This window comes from Pinus tabuliformis, chromosome X (assembly GCF_031772625.1).
Source record: "Pinus tabuliformis cultivar Carrire ecotype Pingquan chromosome X, CPIR1, whole genome shotgun sequence".
Classification (NCBI taxonomy): domain Eukaryota; kingdom Viridiplantae; phylum Streptophyta; class Pinopsida; order Pinales; family Pinaceae; genus Pinus; species Pinus tabuliformis.
The window spans coordinates 242,187,848-242,209,637 of NC_142308.1; the positions used below are offsets into that span (position 1 = coordinate 242,187,848).

Here is a 21,790-nt window from a genome sequence, read left to right on the forward strand (position 1 = left end):
TTGGTTTTACTCATAGACATGTAAAGTAGATCATGGCTTGTGTGACTTCTGCCAGAGTGGGAGTCTTAATCAATGGATTCCCTACTGATTTTTTCAAAATCTCCAAGGGTTTGAGATAGGGGTGTGCACTTTCCCCCCTCCTATTCATTATTATCATGGATTCACTCAGCAGGAAGATTAGAGAAGAAAAAGGTATTGGGTCTACTTTTGGATGGAGGGTATCGACTAATTATTCAACCACTCATCTCATTTTTGTTGACAATGTACTATGTTTTTGGGTTGCGAATATTTTAGAATGGGAAACTTACCAGCATATATTCTCTTCATTTAGGAGGGGTTTGTTCCTTATTACTAACCAAAACAAATCATAAATTATTTTAGATGAGAAGAATTTTGCCTCTATATCTAAAATTTCGCTCCTCTTTGTCATTAAATCATTTTTTTTGTCCTCTGGTTTTAAGTATTTGGGTTGCTTTGTCAAGCCATGTAATTACGGAATACTAGATTTGGATTGGTTGATCTACAAAGTCAAAAGTAAACTATCCATGTGTGACCACAGATGGATTTCCCTTAGTTGTAGAATGATAATGATCAATGCATTGCTTTAGGAGATTTTTGTCTTATGGATGCATTTGTTTCTAATTTATGTTGTTATTACAAGCTTCCTTTGCTCTGGCTCTAGCAATGATAGTAAGTATCAGTTTTGCAAACTTGAGTCTCTTACTCTACCCATTAAGATTAGTGGATGGCGCATAAGCACCGAGGCTTCACTGGGGGAGCAAAATCATACCATGTGTGTTCATATTGGGGGATATTTATTGAGGAAAATATGACACAATATATTGGGGGATATATAAGGGGTAAAAGGTTTTTATATTTGCAAATATAAAAAATGGAGCTTAAAGTTAATGAAAAAATATAAAGGGGTATAAAAAATGTTAATAAAAAAATGGATACCTACAATATCTATTGAAAGTAGGGGTTCTCTAAATTGGGAAGTTGTATTGGGTTCATATTGATAGGTGGTTAAATAATGTGATTTTTAGAGTGATTTTCCTATATGTAGCCAAATTAAGGGTATTGTTTAATATGCCACGAACGCACATGATATGTCAGACGTTCACTGAGTGAATCCCCTGTGGGCATAAGAGAGACCAAGCACTTCAATTTAGCCCTTCTATATAGGAGCCTTTAGAGGGTTTTTAACTCTTGTAGCATCTCGTAGGAGATTGTTCATGGGAAATATCTTAGGCTCTGTAGTTTGGAAGAATGGGTTGAAGCAAGGACTCCACAAAATAGCAAAAAATAAGTATTTGGAGGAGTATGATGTTTACTAAATCCTCGCTATGTGGAAACTTACATTGGAAAGTTGGGGATGGCAGGAAAAACCACATTAGGTTGGATGCTTTTAAGTGATTTTATGGGGGCCATTGCCTCTGTCCACAAATCATTCACTATTTACACCAAATGGGTATTTGTTACCTAGGAGAGTTCCAGAACATTGAACATTATGGCCCTCTTGAAGAATCATGGCCTCATTCGTGGGACATGGGCCTCCTTAGTGAGATGGAACTGGAATGGGAATCTTCTGACATAAATTTGTTTATGCATGGATTTCTATCACTAATAAGGGTGATTTACTTGCTTGGGGCGACATGAATATGAATGGAAATATTGCAATTAAAGAATTTTATCTATATATCTCTTGCTCACCCATGACATCCCCTTTCGATGAATGGACTATTTCAATGTGGAAATGGGAACCTCCTCTGAAGCTAAAATTCTTCTCTTGGCTATTCCTCTTAACTACATTCTCACGTAGGATAATTTGATGAAAAGGGAATATTTTGGACCGGGTTGATAGCATTTGTGCGGGGCTTCTATTGAAGATTGCATCCATTTATTTTTGGGCTGCTCTTTTACTAAACAGGTTTGGAGGTGATTTGCTAAGATATTGGGGATTACTCTGGATTCAAATTGGCAGTCTATGTTTTCTTGCCTCAGATATTGGACAATCAAGTAGAGATCCTACAACACTACTCGACTGTATGTTCTATGGGGAATATGGATCACTAAGAATGTTGTTGTATTTGAGGACCGAGTCCCTAATGCGACTGCCACTTGTCTTGATATTGTTGGCGATTTTTCACATATTGGTCCATGGCAGCCTCGCCTCTCTAGGCACTCTGCATCCATCAAATATCTGGGAGATTTTTTCCCTCTAGGTTTTTTTTTTGGCACCTCGAATTGTGGTAGTTGTGGATATGGGGCGCTTATCAAACTCAACCCTAAACATGAATATTATTTTTATTGGCATGGGAGGAGGGGACAAATTTCATGGCTGAGATTGTGGCACTTTGGGGGCTCCTAAAATGTGAGAAATGGTTGGCAATTGAATCCATTAAGATCATTGAGGATTCAAAATCGGTCATTGATTGGGTGTTGGGACAAATCTCCCTCCAAATCACCCTCCTACATCACTGGATGAACTCCATCATGCAGATCATTCCTTCTTTCAGTGACATCTCCTTTTTTCATGTGTTTAGGGAACAAAATAGGGAGGCGGATGCCCTGTCTAAAAGTGGATTGCTCCTCTATTTTGGCAAGATGTTTTTTGAAAAGTTGTTGCATGGCTCTATCTATGTTGAGGGTTCCTTCGATATTTTATTCAAAAGAGTTTTTTTCCTTTCTGCCTATTGGGCTTGGAGACTATATTTCGGTTCGAGCTAGAATAAAAAATACATTTTCTGAACGATAGGTTTTGTTGGTTATCCTAACAATTATGTATGAATTTTATTGTGCCTTTGATGATAATGTCTGCTTTCTCAAAAAAAAAATATTCTTATTTTACTGTATCAAACCTTATTAATGAAAATGTCATTTTTTTTTATATTTTATATTGAAAATTAAACTACACTTATAAAAGGTTATCAATCAAATTATTAAAATATTTAATAAATAAAAAAAACACAAACAACACCACCAACTTTATAGAAAAACAATTTCCAATATTTTCTACATATTAAAATCCAACACCAACTTTATAAAAAAAGAATTTCAATATTGTCTACATATTAAATATCTAAAAGCAATGTCCACCATTGGGTATACTCAACCAGGATACAATTCAACCAGAGAGTAGGCAGGAAGAAGAACAAGGATATAAACACAATAGTAGCGATATGTACTGCGCAAAATATTAATGAAAGTATGTCTTAATAAACAAAGGCTGCTCTATTAGGTAATAATATAGAGGTGTGCGTGTTCCAGTTATACAAACTATACGTTTCAATATACACTCATACAATTAAAGATTTGTACATTACAGGCCTAAAAGGTATTTATGATATACACTGATACAATTAAAGATTTGTACATTACAGGCCTATAAGGTATTAATGATATATAAACTGATATGTATATTAGCTAATAGAGTAGAGTGGTTAATGTTTACCACTTTCAAAGAGCATAGTATAAAAGGCACTAAAATAATTTATTGAAGTCTACTTGAAATTATGTAGAAAGTGGGAATTTTAATTTGTATGGAATTTTGGTGCCAAGTTTGATTTCTATAAAAAAAAATTGACCACGTAATTATTTTAATAGAATCAAAACAATTTCTGGAAATCTCACCCCTTTGGAAATGGTGAGAAAACTTTGCTGCTAAGTTTTTGACTAGAAAATTCATTTTTATTGAAAGATCATTATGAAGAGAAACAATCGATCTTGATGAGTTGGACTTATGAAAATTTTATAAATAATAAAACAAATTTGAAATTATTTTTAAATAAGAATTTAGGATGATTCTAACATTTCAAGTAATAATAATATGCTGGCATTTTGAAGGAATTCAAAATATTTTGACAAAGAAGAAGAATCAATCTTTATGACAAATAGGCTAACACCTAGAAAGCACAAAACCATATGTTAAAGTGTGAATGTATCTAAAGCATCATTGCCTTGGTAACTACACATTTTCGATTTCTCTATCCAACCACAAAATAGATTTGTAAAAACCAATATTTCACCTACAGAAACAAGAAAAGTCGTTGGCGTTTTTGAGCTGAGAGGCTCATTCAACAACCCAGTATGAGGAGACGTGTTAAAATAAAAAGAACAAATAAAATTTTGTTTTAAATAGAAAAATTATGTCCTCTATAGTTAAAAAAATTGAATATGCTCTAAAGTAATTAGAAGTAAAAAAAAAAAGTGTGACTAAGAAGTTTAAATCTTATAGGTCTTCCCCTTTAAAAAATATTTCAACAAGAGATTTAGATAAACTATTTGAAGATATATGTTAACTATTTGAAGATTTAAGTAAGTTTTTATGGTTATAATTTTTATTTGGTCCTATATATACTCCATTTCGCATTCCAAAATACAATTTAAAGAATGAAAAATAACACATTGTATTTTGCACTCTAAAAAAGTTTGCAAGTGAAGAAATTTGATCCCTCTCAGCTCATGTTAGATCCATACTTAAGATGGATCTATGTCGGTATATAGAATATTAATGGCCCATGGGTGAGGACATGCCATGTGAGTGTCAATCTTTAAGCTTCACACTCCAATATTCATGCTTTATGCTTAAGTGTGTACAATGTTGGATGGCATGGTGTGATTGAAAATAGAGACTAGCTTTTCCCAGTAAGTTCAAAGATCAGCTGTGGATGAGTTTATGCTTATCTTGAAGTCTCATCTTAAAGTCTTGGTATTGTGGGTGTTTCATATTGTAATACTCACTGATATGTAGATTTTTAAATGGCCAATTTGTTCTAGTTAAATAAGGAAAATACTAGTAAATATTTGTCAAATTTAACCCTTGTACAGATTTAATTTTCACTAAATAATCTACAATATTTTTAGGAATATTTATATATCAAAGCTTGAAATTTTTCAAAAATATTTGTGTGTTTTTCTTCCTTTTAATTAAATTGATTATTTAAACTAAAATGTCATATAAATACCCTTGATATGTACTTATGTTATGATTTTTATAGAAAATTCAATTTACATGTTAAACATCTTATGAAAAAGTAAGAGTGAATCTTCATAATTACATATTTTTTAACATATATATATATATATATATAATAATTTAACCAAATTTTATTTAATTATATTTTCTATATTATAAATTAAATATTTTGATGTCTATCGAATTTATCATGATTAAATTAATATAAAACAATGGGTTCTTTATCCTCCATCTTATTTATCATGATTAAACTAATATAGAACCAGAAAAACAATTATCTAACACCGTTTTACTACACTTCAAATTAAAACCTGAATTCGAATTTTTAATATTCTAAACATCATTGGTTCTTTATCCTCCATCTTATCTTTTTATGTGTTTTATCTTATCCTATCTTCTAAATGGACATGCATGTGCATGGAAATTCTTAAAATTATCATTTTCTCGTGTTCATTTCTGAAAATTTGAAATTTTTATTTATTTTTTACTGAAAAAATATAATTACAATTTTCAAATACATTCTAAAAAAATATTCAATATTAAATCAAATGCATTTAGCATGTTTCTGCATCACCACCAATTTAATATATCGCTTCATTTCAATGCACTCCTGATATTTTTACAGATCTCTTTCAACATTAACTTAATCCCACCAACAAACTCAAAAAAGATAATAACTAAGGGTTATACACAGGTCAATTTAAGTTATGTTATTTTAATTATAAATAATAATGATAAGAAAGTCTGTATGCAAATCAACAACATGCAAAGGTTACTAAGCCGATGCACAACGAAAACAACAATCCCACTCAATGAGATGATCAATTGATTTCTTCAATTCAATGTGCAAACGAAAATAACAATCCCACTCAATGAGATGATCAATAGATTTCTTCAATTCAATGTGCCGTTGCAGTATTGTTGTTGTACATCAGTAGGTTATCCTTCACCTCCCATTCTCTGAAGTTCGATGGCCAAGATTAGCCATGATCATTAAAATTCAAAAGAAAAAATGTGTATCAAATATAACTTCCAATATCATTGCACCTCTAAATTGAACCTACCTACAACACTGACATATAAATCGGAATACAATATCAAAGTGGCCGTTTCCAGTTGAAATCCATGTTGCACATTATCATTTAATATATGAAGGTGGTTGAATTTGAAATCAAAATAATTTGAACAATTAAACCTGTAAATTTGAAAACGGCTCTAGGCAATCCAACGTGGATAACTTAGGCAATTTAACCCATGAAGCAACAAGATTGTGTATGAAAATGCATTTGAAATATAGGCACAACCATATGGGTATAGTATATCTAGCCAAGACAAACTCAAACACCTTTTTTGGGTGTGTAAGTAAATGAAGTGTCTTGATATTTCAATTGCTTACACTAAATGGAACATCCTAATCCCTATTAAAAGTTGAAAATAATGGAGAATATTGTATTATTGGAGAGAGTTTATTTTTATGTCTTAGATTAGGATTAGTTCCTATTTTCTAAGAGTTAGTTCTAATCTCCCTAAAATGATGTAAACTTATATATTTCTGATTTTGTGATTAATTGAGGAAAGCGTTTTCTCCTCTGGCAGTGTCCAGGTGCAGCTTGCTCACCTGTGAGCTGCTAGTTTCAAATTATAAGTTTCAGCTCCCATTTTTTAACATGGTATCACAGCTCAAGAGCCTTAGTGGCAGAATTGAGAGCCTTAGGGGCTGGAGTGCCTTAGTGGCAGAATTGAGAACCTAATTGAGAGCCTTAGTGGCATCAATGGATCCTTAGTGGCAGTAGTGGAGCCTTCGTGGCTGAGGCATGGAGACTTGGTGGCTGAAGAGGGGCGATTTTTTTTTCTCTTGTGCAGAATTGTAGCAGCGTGAGTTTTTTCCCTCTTTCTTGCGCTAGCTAAAGAAGAGTGCATCGCAAAATTCGAGATCAAAAAACATGTTGATTAACCTTGGAGCAATTTCTACCAGCGTGGGCAAAAAGCACGGACCTAATAATGTAAACCTACGCTAGTGTAGTCGATCGGGTTTTTAGATCAGTTCGTGTGGACTTGTTATGGATCGACTCAAATCTAGGTCTCTATAGATCGTTGATGCGTAGATCCTGTTGATCGGTTGGGATATTGTTGTTGAGATCCTATTGAGGATCATATAAGAAGGCGAGTCTTGGAGATCGCCTAAGATATTGCCCCCTTTGGTACATTTTTTGCTATTTTTTTAGATTGCCTGTGTAATTTTTTGTTGTTGGCCAGATCTATTGTTGGAGATTGAGGATCTTGAGGTAGACCGATAGATCGATCCGGTAACAATGAATAATCATATGGAAGAAGCATACCTCAATGAGAGCAATAAGCTTGATGGGTCAAATTATTCAATTTGGAAATTCAAATTGCAGACACTGTTTGAGGGGAAAAGTGCATAGGCGGTTGCAAATGGGGACGAATTGAGGCTGACTATAGTCAGAGGTGGAACAACTGCAGAAATTCAGGATTGGGAGAAGAGGGAGAATAAAGGGAAAGTGTTGTTGAAATTGCTTGTGAAAGAGCGCATCATCTGTCACATCAGAGAGTATAAATATGCAAATGATATTTCGGTGACTCTCAGGGATCTGTATGAGATAAAGAATACAAATTGCTTATTGTTCCTGAAGAGTAAGATTCTCTCCATCAGAATGGAGGAGAATGAATCAATTGTTACATTTATCTCTCAGATCAAAGAGCTGAGAGACAAGTTGGGTGATATAAGGGAGAAAGTGTCGAACACTAATCTTATCATGATTACCATGAACGATATGACTAATGATTATGAGATGTTTACTACAAGGCTGAATGGGAGGGAGAAAGCCCCCACTTTCGAAGAATTGACAGGGATCTTGTTGCAAGAAGAAGAGAGGTGGATGAAACTAAAGCCTTAGAATGTATATCCCACATTGATGGCGAAGAAAAAATCATTTACATGGAAGCCATGAGTAGCACAGAAAGGCAGAGGTACACCACAAATAAAGCCACTTCAAGGTATCTCTTCAACCATAATTGGTTCAACAATCAAGTGTTTTTACTGTGGTAAATATGGTCATATTGCTAAACATTGTTATAAAATGAAGGCTGATGAAGCCAGACACAGGAAAAAGAAGCATACAGGGCATTTTGCTGACGAGGATCAAAGTCACGACCTCAAATTGTTTGTGTCTTATTCTGCTCTTACTCCTGAGATTGATGAGGTTGAAACTTGGTTTGTGGATTCTAGAGCATCCACTCACATGATAGGTAATAAGCATTGGTTTGAAAGTTTTAAAGAAACCAACAGTGGTGTTAATATCTACCTTGGTGATGACATAGCCTACTAGATTAAAGGGTATGGAGACATTCCTATGATATTTCCTAATGGAAATATCAAACACATCTAGAATATGATGTAAGTGCCTAACATTAAGAAGAATTTGATCTTTGTCTTTATGATTGCAGATCGAAACCTAAAATCAGAGTTTTTTAAAACCTACTGTGTCATAAAGGATTTGCTGGATAAACAAAAACCAATTGCATCTGGAATACGAGTTGGAGGCATGTACAGGTTAAATGTTACAACTGTGCCACACCAAGCTTTGACTTTAACAATGATGACTATAGAGAATCTTTGGCATCAAAGATTCAGACAAATCAATCTTCATGACTTATTGCTGCTACAAAAACAAGGTATCGTTAATGTACTCCATGTTTTAAAAAATGCACATGTTGACTGCGAAGGATGTACACTTGGAAAGATGCACAAGGATGAATTTCCCTCATGTTTAAATAGAAGAAAGAGAGATATCCTCGAAATTGTGCACACTAATATATGTGGACTGATGCAGATAAGATCATTTGGAGGAGCATATTATTTTCTAATATTTGTTGATTATGCACAAGATATACTTGGGTATATTTTATCGAAACTACAAAAATTCTATCACCACCTAAAAATTGACTAGGTTTGATGAAAATGGGCAAATTGTTTTGATTTCTTTATATGTAGATGATCTAATTATCACTGGAAATGTTGATGAATTGATTAAATAAATAAAACTACAGATGTCACAAGTTCTTGAAACGAAAGAGCTCAGAGACTTACATTATTGTTTGGGTTTGGAAGTTTGGAGGGATTCTGGCCAGACTTTTCTCACTCAAGGAAAGTATGTTTGAGGATTATTGAAAAAATTCAGAATGGAATAGTGCAAAGCTGCCTTAATGCCTTTACAACAGAATCTTAAACTTCGAATTGATGATGATTCTAAAGAGGTGGATGCCACATTGTATAGACACCTAGTTGGGAGTTTGATTTATTTGACTACAACATGAACTGACTTAGCATTTTCAGTCACTGTGTTAAGTCAATTCATGTCAAAACTTCTTGAGAATCATTGGGTGGTAGCAAAAGGTGCCTTGATATACCTTCAAGAAACCATTAATTTTGGTATTAAGTACATTGATTCTTCTGATGTTAATTTGATAGTTTTTTAGATTCAGACTAAGAAAGAAAACAGGATGACAGAATATCCATAACAGGTTATGCTTTCAATATCAGGTATGAGGTAATTTCTTGGAACAACAAGAAAGAAATTACTATATCCTTATCTTCTGCAAAAGCAGAGTATCAAGCAGTGTGTGCAGCCATGTGTGAGGCAATTTGGTTGAGGAGATTTCTCCATGATCCTGGAGAAGAACAAAAATATGCTACAATAATTACATGTGAAAACCAAAGCTCCATCAAGCTGGCAAGCAACCTTGTGTTTCACAAAAACACAAAACAAAATTAATACAGAGTTTCACTTTCTTTGAGAGAACGTTCATTCTAAAGAAATTTTTATTGAATATTGTAATACTTGTGATAATGCAGCAAAATATAATAATGAGTTTCACTTTCTTTGAGAGAAGGTTCATTTTAAAGAAATTTTTATTGAATATTGGAATACTTGTGATAATGCAGCAACATATGGGGGACTCGCACTGGAAAAAAACGAGGGGAGCAAGTAGCTAGGGTTCAGAGAATTGCAGAGACGGTTTCTAATGGAGGGCGGCAGAGGAGTGATCTTGACTCCCTCCTACAAGGATGCGGTATCCAACAAAAGTAAAACAACGGTGATAATCAGCAAAGGCTTGCCTGAGGAAAGAAATAGGAACAATGAAAATGGGACAAAGGGGACCAAGACCAAGGTAAACAGTAGCACAAAGGACAAGGACGAAGAAGACAAAAATTAGGGTTCAAAAGTCCAAAAGCAACAGGGACCTTGCAGGCCTAAAGCAGAAATCACTCCTAGAGTAATATTAAATGATCCTGCTCTGTAGGCGCACAGGGAACACATGGGAAACTACACCATTTTCTGTAAATTTATGCGACTATGGCCCACTAAAAGAGCTTTACAAATGTGGATCAAGTATCACTGAAAACCCAGAGGAAGCATTGACCTACATCTTAGGTCAAAGGGATTCTTTACAGTGGTGTTCTCAAACATCGAAGATAAAGATAGAATATTCAAAGGAGGACCCTACTTCTATGCAGTAGCTAGACTCTATATGAGGCCTTGGATGATGAACTTCGTCCCAGAGCGGGAGACCTTCACTTCGGTTCCAGTTTGGTTAAGGCTCTATTCTCTACCTCTTGATTATTGGCAAACTGAATTTCTAGCAGCCATTGGCAATAAACTAGGGCGTTTTGTCAAAGTTTCTGAAGCCACAAGAAGAGGGAAATATACCTCTTTTGCAAGAATATGTGTGGAAATGGATCTATAATAAGCTCTTCTGAATGAAGTTATTTTGGAATTTTTTGATGAGGAGTGGGTGAAGACAATGGACTATGAGCATATCCCATTCAGATGCCGTAGATGCCATGAACATGGACATCTGTTTAGATATTTCCCTGTCAGTAAAGCAGACAACAAAGGGAAACTCAATACAATGAAGGATACAGAAAGATTTCAGAAAGTGGCAAGTATAAGAAAAGGGGGAAAAAGGGGATAAAGCAACAATAGAATGAGGGGTAGAAGGTCAGTCAAAACAATTTTCAAGTGCTGGAAGAGAATGAAGAAAACACCAAGGAAAATCAATCTCAAGAAGAAGATCCTAATGAAAAAGAAAAGGAAGAAAACAATAAACAATTTCACGATATGGGCAATGATAATGAGACTATTATGAGTGAATCAAAAATAGAGATGGACCAGGAAATGAACCAAAGTGAAATAGATCTGGAAGATCATGAATTACAGGAAAATCTAGACAAGGAAAACCTGGATCTGGAAGGATTCTTGAGGCAAGGAACCAAGGGAGGAATTGATTCACTACCTCAATAAGAATGTACCAGAATACAGCAGTTATTTTTGTGGAAAACATAAGAAAGAGGGTTCGATAAAGGTAAAAATATTCACAAGCAGGAGCACAGAGGTGTGAAAACTATGAAATCAAGTCCATGATTAGTAACTAGAAATCCAGGAAAGAAAAGAGGTTAGAAGAAGCAAAATGAGCTCTTGATGGAGTGTGGAAAGCTTATGATAGATTCGGGGAAGATGAAAGACCTAACCAGTTACTCATTCAAAAACCTTTAATTATGAAGTTCATATCTTGGAATGTCAGAGGTCTAGGTAGTAAAAGAAAACAAAGAATGCTAAGTAACAGAATGAAACTAGCAACACCAGATATTATCTTTATTCAGGGAACAAAATGCTCCATTCAAAAATTAAAGCAAATCCATATCAAATGGCTTGATAGATTTGAGAATCTCAAAGTGAAAGCGAAGAACACAGCAGGAGGCATCCTCACTCTATGGAACCCCCAAAAAGTGAGCATGTTAGATGCGGAGGCAAGAGGAAATTATTTATCTGTAATTATTCAACCACTGGGAGTCATGGATACTTTCCTGGTTAAAAATGTTTATGGTATTCAAAGAATAGATGAGAAACTCAAACTCTTAAACTCCTTGGCAGAGCTTAGAAGCAGACATGAGGAAATATCTTAGGTCTTGGGACGAGATTTCAACATGATTAAATCCCTTTTGGACAAAAAGGAGGCACCAGATTGTTAAGTAAAGACTCTGAATTGTTCCAAACCTTTACAGATGATATGAATCTGGTTGACTCAACAACACATAATGGCCAAGTTTTTACTTGGAATAACAAAACAGGAGGTGAGGCTCAGGTTGCCTCCAAGTTAGACAGATTTTTTATCTCAGAGGAGCTTATGCTAGCAAATAGAGAAATAACAACTAGAGTTTTCCCCTTTGGAGGCTCGGACCACTGGTCGATTCAATTAGAGATCAAGGGGTTTGATTCTCCCAGGAATAGACCCTTCAAGTTCGAGAATATCTAGCTCTCCCACCCAGATTTCAATAGCAACATTAAAAAATGGTGGGCTGAAGATTTGCAAATCCAGGGCACTGATATGTTCATCTTGCAAAAAAGACTTCAGCATATAAAATTCAAACTCAAAGAATGGAATAAGAAGGATTTTGGTAACATTTTTGTGGACAAAACAACAATGGAAACCAAACTACAGGAACTTAATCAAGCACTGAGCACAGATGGTTTTGATAAAGTCAAAAGTCAGCAAGCTGATAAACACCATCAAGAATGGGAGAAATTATGTAAACAAGAGGAACTCTTTTGGAGACAAAAGTCTCGAATTCAATGGCTCAAAGAAGGTGAATGTAATACCAAATTTTTTCATAGATCTACCAAAGCCAACAGAGTGTACAACAGAATCTCTTCGATATTGAATGATAATTGGGAGCTCCAAACCTCTCATAAGAATATCGAAGATGTGTTGGTACATCATTTCAGAGGCATCACTAAGGAAGACAATCTAAACAAAGAGCAATGCATCAAAGAAATTACAAAAAATATCCCTAAGCTGGTGTTAAGAGAGGAAAATTTTAACCTAAATTAACCAATAACTGAAGAGGAAATCAATGAGGTTATTAATGACATGCAGAATGGCAAAGATCCAGGACCTGATGGTTTCAATGTAGACTTTTTTAAGGCCTGCTGGAACATTGTTAAGTAGGACATACTAAATGTTGTGGAGGGTTTCAAAAGAAGCAAGACTACTCTGAAAGCCCTCAACACCTCCTTCATCTCCTTGATCCCCAAACAGGATTCAGCCCTGACTGCTAACAAGTATAGACCCATTGCTTTATGCAATGTGGTATACAAGATTATATCCAAAGTTTTGGCTAGCAGACTCAAACCTCTTCTTCCTTCTTTAATCTCAGGGGAACAATCTGGTTATGTGGAAGGCAGAAAAAATCCTCAACAATATTATTCTAGCCCACGAGGTAGTGCACATGCTAACCAGCAAGAGACAGGCTGGTATGATCATGCAATTAGATATTGCCAAAGCCTATGACAAGGTAAACTGGATATATATCAAGAAGGTCCTTTCTGCTTTTCGGTTCAATCACAACTAGATCAGATGGGTCATGGCTCTGGTAACCTCTTCCAGCTTTTCTATTCTAGTGAATGGCTCGCCCTCTAAAATCGTCACTCCTTTTATAGGCCTCAAGCAATGTGACCCACTCTCTCCCTTTCTTTTTATCCTAATGATGGAAGGACTGGGTAGGTCCGTTAATCAGGCTAAAGTCTTGGGAAAGATTAAGGGCCTTCAATTAACGGAGCAAGGTTAGACAATGAGTCACCAACAATTTGTGGATGATACTATGCTGCATGGAATTCATACAGTCAAGAAGCTTCAGCGTACAATCAAATCCTGAATGACTTTTCCTTGGCTACAGGTATGGAAGTAAATCTCTCCAAGTCAATTTTTTTTTCTTAAATACTAACATTGCAATTCAAAGAAATATCTCCCGAATTCTGGGCTTTCAAAGGGATTCCCTCCCTTCAAAATATTTGGGAATTCCCCTTACAACCAAACCCCTGCACAAAAGTATTTGGGAACCAGTGCTCCACAAGATGCAAGACAAAGTCAAAAAATGGACTTTCAGATCGTTGAACCTGGCTGGTAGGTTGATACTGATAAAATCCGTTCTTTAGTCAATCCCGGTTTTCTTTTTATCTGCCCTCCCAACTCCCAAAGGTGTCTTATAGAAATTCAGGAATATCCTGAGAGACTCCCTTTGGGGCAAGGAAGAAACAAGGAAGAAATGGGCCCCTGTTTCTTGGGATAAAATCTGTAAACCCAAGAGTCATGGGGATCTAGGCTTAGATGATCAGGAAATATTGAGTAAAGTTTTAGGAGCCAAACTCTGGTGGAGATGGATTAAAGAACCAGAAGCTCAATGGGCTAAAACCTAGAAAGAAAAATATGCAAGTTCATGGCAAACAAAGGATCTTATTAGAATGTCTAGAAACATAAAGGGCTCTTACATCTGGAATAAAGCCTGGGAAAACATAAGCCTAGTACAAGACAACAGTTTCTGGGAAATCAGAGCAGGAGATCTCTCTCTCTTTTGGGAGGACAAATGGCAAGAAGAACCAACGTTGTTAAAAGAGGACTTTATGAGCCTTAAGCAGAAAACAGATTCCCAGGGATTAACAAAAGTTAAATATTTCTGGACTCTTCCTCACAACTCCGGAAAGTGGAGAAACTAGAGAAGCATAGACTGTAGAGATGACAACCCCATAAAAATAAAAGTAGAGGCAATCATGAACATGCTAAAACAAAGGAAAATCTTGGTAATAGAGGGGCAGGATCAGTTAAGATGGGGCCTCAATAAGGAAGGCTCCTTTAATCTTAAGGAATCAAAAAGAATCATCCTAAACCTAGATTCCAACAATTCAACAAATCCCTGGGAACAACTTTGGAGGCACCAAGGGTGGATGAACATCAAGCTTTTCATGTGGTTAGTTCATCACAAAAAAATATTAAACTGGGACAACATTAGAAAAAGAGGGGTCATTGGGTCGTCTAGATGTCAGCTATGTGAAGCTCAAAAGGGAACAATGGAGCATATTCTCAACAACTGAACCTATACCACCTGGCTGTGGGATGCTTTTGCCACCATTTTTCAATAGACACACAAAGATAAAGGAAGCATCAGTAATACCCTAAACAAGTGGAGAAGGAACTTTTCGGAGAATGAAATCCTTAATTTGGCCTGGGCCTTTACACCAAGCTTCATTATCTCGAATGTTTGGAAAGAACAAAATAAAAGAATTTTGAAGGATGAAAAGACTATTCCTCTTCGCCTGTTGGATCTGATCTTGAAGAAGATTAAGGAAATAGTAAGCACCTATGTTCGTAATTACCCCAAGAACCCTCCCACAAAAAATGAGATGAGAACTCTCAAGCAACTAAGAATGCAAGAGATCATTCCCAACGGACTCAGTAGAAAGGAAGGAAATCTGGATACAAAAAAGGATATCTGGTATCTGCCACCGAAAGGTTATCTAAAAGGAAATATTGGTGGTTCTTCAAAAGGAAACCCCGGAATAGCAGGATATGGAGGGGTATTAAGAAATGAAGAAGGAATCATAATCTTCATATTCCACTGCCACCTAGGTAAAGCCACGAACAATATGGTTGAATTATTGGCTTTAGAACAATGTCTAGAACTGCTGAGTCTAAATCGTAGCTCAAATGTCATTGTAGAAGCGGACTCAGAGATCTCCATAAAAGCTGTTAAGAATTAGTTGTGAAGCAGCGTCGGAGAGGGTCTCAAAACACTGGAGACTAATACAAGTGTACCAAAGAATTCAAAAACATCTCCTGAGTCTATGTACTATTAGTTTCAGCCATGTTAGACGAAAAGCCAACAAACTAGTGGACATTCTAGCTAACCAAGGGGTGATTAATTCAGAATGCATATTTGAAATGAAGTGGCAAGAGATGCCTCAGGGCAGAGTAGAAGCTCTATGTGAAGAACAAGCGGCAGAAGATATAGAAATTTTTAAATATTGGGCCAGAGTGAATGACATGGAATGAAGAAGTCTAAAACAAGTTCAATCTCAGCATTCGGGTTGGAACCTGGAAGAACGGCAAGCTCAATCCTGGTGTTAACAAACCAATCCCCTTTCCTTTTGGACTGGACCACAGGGTTCATTCCACAGTCAGCGGTACTCTTTGTAGCATGTACTGAGGCGGGCTTGTGTAGAGAAGGAAGGTACGATTTTTCCGGCGAAGGTTGTTCCCCTACAATCTTTTTGCGGGATGGAAAACCAGGCTCAAGCGACAACTGGTTAATCACACAGCTTAGGAATGGTAAGTGGTTTTGGAATTTTGGGAGCGATTCCATTAGGCTATCGACACGTGGCAAGGGTATGGTTAGGAAACCACCCTCCATCGTGCATTATGGTTCACACATCTTGGTCGCTGAACCGTCCAAGTTTGCAGTTTGATTTAATGGTCAAATTTGAAAGTGTTGTTTTGTGGGCCACCGTTCTTATCAGGCTTTTCGTGACTAAGACGTGGAGGGTTAGAGGAACTTTATATTAGGTTTATGAATTTTATTATTCAACCTAAGGTTTTATTTGGAAAAGTAACATTGCATGTTGTGAAGGGATGGGTCATTGCTATGGCAGCACGCCCTTGGTTTTCCTAAATCAATGATGGGATCATGGCTTTTCTATATTTTGTAAAGTTATTTTTGGTTTAATGAAATAGAAAGAACGACTCTTGCTTAAGCAAAAAAAGATAATGCAGCAACATATATTTTTACCAAGCCCCAGAGAATTAAATTTGAAATGTTTAGGGAGATGTTAGGAGTACAAGTGAACACCTTCTCCATTAAGGGCGAGAGTTGAAAATAATAAAGAATATTGTATTATTAAAGAGAGTTTGTTTTTCCCCTTTCTCCATTAAGGGGGAGAGTTGAAAATAATAAAGAATATTATCTTATTAAAGAGAGTTTGTTTTTAAGTTGTACGTATGTCCTAGATTAATATTAGTTCTTGTTTTCTAGGAGTTCGTTCAACAGCTTATTCACCTCCTATTTTTTAACATTAAAGTGGTTGGCTATATTTATTTTAATTGTAAAGTTTAAAATGTACAAAATGTCTTAATTTAAATATTTTATTTAGAAAAACAACTATAAACATTTCATGAAAGTTAAATGCCAATAATTTATTTAATTTAAAAAAAATATTGTAAAAAAAATAATTAATAATAAATTTTCAAAAATATAAATATTTTTAAAAAAGTTTTACTGAATGTTAATCCTAACAAATTCACAAAACATATAAAAACATTAAAATTATGACAAGTACCTTTACCCATGATTTACTAACTATTTAATCACAATTGGTGAGTGGCTAGGTGGTGATAGAATTTTTGTAGTTTTGGATCGCTGAAATTCACAGAAAACAGAATGAATTGTTGACGAGTTATTTTAAAGTAAAAATTTTGATTGTTATTTCTCATTTTCCAGTTTACCCTAAAGAATGAAAATAGTTGACCAATTATCCACTCCCTTTTCTGGGTAGTTAGACGTCACTACTGCAGGCCGTAGCCATATCTCTTCGGCGGCCATCACATAGGCCCACCTCGGCACCGGCTCCATCTACCGGTACATTCCGTCCATCATCCAACACCCTCACCAATCATTCTCCTACAGCACCCGCCGCTGTAATAGTGCAACTTTCGAGACAAGTTTGTTGCTTTATAAATCTCCTCAAGTGTTTTTGTATATTTCTCTTTGAAGAAGATCCACTCTTCATATCACATAACATAATTGTCCTATAAAATCAAGTTTTCTAGTGCTTCGTATGGTTAACTATTTTAGATTTTAGGTTAATTATATTAAGTTTTATTAGTTATATTGTGGATTTACTATTTTTTAGATTTTATTTATTTATTTATTATTATTATTATTATTATTTTGTAGTTTTAAGGTAGGAATATGTTTGATTTTAAAAATATTATATTTTATTATTTTATGTTTTTAAAAAAATATGTTTAATAAAATTAATATATTGAGTAAATTTGTATAACTCTTTTATGTTAATATTTTTTAAAGGAAAATTGTTAAATAAAATTTGAATTTAAACCAAATTATTTAATTAAACATTTAAATAAGCTCAAGTCTAGAACTTATATCAATCATATTTATTAATATGATTGTGCTAGTTAAAATCAATAATCTTATAAATCAAAAATATTATTTTTTATACATTACTTTCAAATTACAAATCTTTCTTCAATGCTTAATCTCAAATATAATTGAATTGTCCAACACTCATTTCCTTATTTTAAGGCATCGCATGCAAATACATCCTATAAGTATTCATAGTTTTCTAACCACCACTCGTTAATCGTTATCAATATGGTTATCACCACTCATTAATAGTTATTATGATAGGAGTTTCCATTAAAAAGATGTTGGAAATTTAACATACAAATTGATTATATAATCAATATTGTTTACACACTATTTTTAAGTTCAAAATCTTCATCTATTTTTTAAAATTTAATGTTAGTTATTATTATTTATAGTGGAGGACAATGTGTTCAAAAATTCATGGGGTCTTTGATCTTCTTGACAAATAATCAAGGAGAGATATATGATCTCTATTATGGACTTTGGTTAACCAAAGAAAATGAAGTGGACACACTTACAGTAATGGGAGATTCTCTCATAATCTTGCATCGTCTGGGTAAAGGCTCCTTCCCAAAAGATTTTTTTATGGAAAACATCATGAAAAGAATCATGAAAATTTATGAAGATATCCCATTTGCTAACTGGGACTATAAATTAAAAATTAGTGAACTAAAATTTAACGGCCAAATCATGCATGCTATGATAACCTAATAGCAGATGAAGTCTACCAAAAAAATTCCTTTGCAGTGTTATGTGTTGCAAATTTGTTTTGATAAAGTAGTTTTGTACGTTATTCACCTACAAAATTTCTCATTTTGTTGCCCACAAAAGAATTGAATATTTTTGATGAATTAACTCTAATTCCTAATATATTTAGCATTCTTATTAGCAAAAAGAAAAAAATTGGAAACCTTTGATAAATTGACTCTAATTCCTAATATAAACCAAAAAAATTTATAATACCAATACTCTTCGCATTCCAAATAAAAACTAGGTTATCCAAAACCTATTCTAATTCCAACAAAATACCATACAAATGCATCCTAGAATTTGAAACATATATCCAGAAAAACATAATGACTATGAAAAAGATTATTACGAATACTTAACAAATCATTCACTATCAACTAACTTACCTTTAAGCATGCACACTTATTTTTTTTTGTAGGACAAACAATCCCTTGGATCTCAACTAATTTTTTATGACAGAAGCAATCCCTTAGATCTCAACTAATTTGTTCGTAATGGTAACGCAAGCAATCCCTTAGATCTCAACTAATTTGTTCATAATGGTCTCTGAATTTAAAGTAACACCGCCGCCGTCTTAATTTTAAGACATCCAATGCAAAACACGCTAAATTTTAAGACATCTTTACAAAACATAATTCCTTATTCTTATTCCTTGATAAGATCACGAGACATAGAGATTATTGTGAATACAAAACGACAATCACTGTCAACTAACCCACCCACCATGAGAATGAACAACAATCCCTTGGTTTGGCCTCACTGGAATGGAAAGTGCTCATGTGCGTAAAAGCTATACAAATATGCATTAAAAATCCAACCAGCATAAACTCCCACGAGGGACTCTACAGCAGAGAGCCTGGATGGCACGTACCAAACGTTTAACATGTCTTCCTGTTCACTCGGTCTGTACCAGCGTTCCTCTTTCTTCCTCTTCTTTGCCTCCGGCCATCTCATATCACAATACCGACAACCTCTGTTGGCGTTCAGATCCCTCATCAGCGTCGCTGATCCTCGTAGAGTCTGTGGCTGATTGGGATGTAGCTGCCTCCTTGTGAAACTGAAGTGGCGTGACCTCTAGAATCCCTCATCCACTCGACAGAGTATCTGTCTTTAAAGTCACATAACGAATCTGCAGGGTCTATAGATGGATAGGAGGAAACCACACAACAAAATAATTAATTCTATATGATCTGTTGTTCATTAAATTGCATTGATTCTATTGCTATTGCTTGAAGTTATATCATTAAATTCACTCAAAACCTCTGAGGAAAGATATGATAGTCTCAAACATGAATGACTAACAATTTCTAAATTAAAATTCTAACCTGACTGACACTTCTTTCTTAAATTTAAATTATATATAAACAAGATATGCTACTCTCAAACATGAATGACTAACAATTTCCAAACTAAAATTCTAAGCTGACTGACACTTCTTTCTTAAATTTAAATTATATATAAACTACCTGAGACTAAAGACTCTTGAATGTAACTTGCAGTAATTATCTCCAACATCTCTCTTACTCTGCTGCAAGATCCTCAAGTTGCGCCAAATGACACAGTCGCACTCTAATCTCCATGGGGACTCAGAAGGATCACCGATGATGATGAGGAAACCGGAATCCAACAGTGATTGTTGAATATGGTGATATGAGTGAACGAGAGACAAAGAAGAGCAGGAGAACAATGTACAGAGAGTGTCTCTTCGTTGATATATATAGAGAGGAGAAAAACCTCTATCAATTTTTCTCTTCGTAGATCACTTTCGTCCGGCATTTCATCCGTACCGATGACAAGCACCGCCTCACAAACCGACTATGCTTCACGTTTCAAAGGATAAATACTCTTCAGAGATATCCAATTAATATCAATAAATAATGTTTATTCAGAAGGCGGCACATGCGCATGCAATGTTTAGTCGGATTGAACGAATAAACAGTGTTGAGGAGAAAGGCGGTCGGACCGGTATAAAATATGGCCCGTACATTGTAAGATATTCTTGATATAAATTTTATAATTCAAAGAATTTTAGTAATAAAACTTCTTGCGATGGTCAAGATAAAGATTGACATGACATGACAGAAGATAAGGATAGGAATAGGAATGAGAAAATAATATCACAAAGAGAGAGGCCATTGTGTCGGGTTCTCGATATTTTGGACGGGTAGGAATAGGAATGAGAAAATAATATCACAAAGAGAGAGGCCACTGTGTCGGGTTCTCGATATTTTGGATGGGTAGGAATAGGAATGAGAAAATAATATCACAAAGAGAGAGGCCACTGTGTTTGGTTCTCGATATTTTGGACGGGAAAAATATCATAAAAACAAGAAAGGCTCCTGATTACGGTCCCTGAAATCTTGAGGTGGCGTTGGTTTATTGGTAAGACAGCGAGTTGCTACAGCAACCAAGGTTGGGGTAACTTGTCCAAAGGCGGTTGAAGCTGGACACGTATTTTGACATGACCGTACGCCGATGGGAACCACAGGTTTCCAAAGTCAACCGTTGACTTCGTGGTCGTGCTTCGGTAACCCTAAACGACAATGACTCTGTGGGAGTTCCCATAATCTAAGAAGTTTCTGTAAGCTAAATTTTAAACAGGTCGATAAAATTAATTTAATTTACTATGCTTTTATTTTCTTCATTGAAAAACACCATTAATTTACCATGTTTTTATTTTCCTGTTAAATGTCATTAATGGAAGTATTTAACCACGAATCAAGGTGGAGAAAAACCAAATTTTTGCAAATCTGTTTAAAGTGTAAAATTTGAACTCATTGCATGATGAGTGTAAATGGATATAATTTTGGAAGTCTTTTAAGAATTTGGATTGAGTAGTCTATATAACTTAAATTTATAATTTTAACATATATTTGCTAGATTTTAGATAAAATTGACAGAAAAATATATATGAAAAGAGCCAAAATGTAAAATAGTAAGACTATTCAAAATACTTTAAAATCTTTGTGCAAAGAATCCTTTCAAACCAAGAAAGAGATTTTATAATGTTATGACTACGTCAAACAGAAATATATATATCTATA

The 21,790-nt window shown here is 34.9% G+C and overlaps 1 long non-coding RNA gene across 1 annotated transcript; it reads right to left on the reverse strand.

The window, feature by feature from the left end:
* Positions 1-19,367: 19,367 nt before the first annotated feature.
* Positions 19,368-20,696, reverse strand: LOC149139265 (uncharacterized). Its single transcript, XR_016264853.1, has 2 exons — positions 20,213-20,696; positions 19,368-19,884 (listed from the first exon to the last, which is right to left on the reverse strand). It is a non-coding gene; the product is annotated as an uncharacterized LOC149139265 (long non-coding RNA).
* Between the last annotated feature and the right edge of the window lie 1,094 nt (positions 20,697-21,790).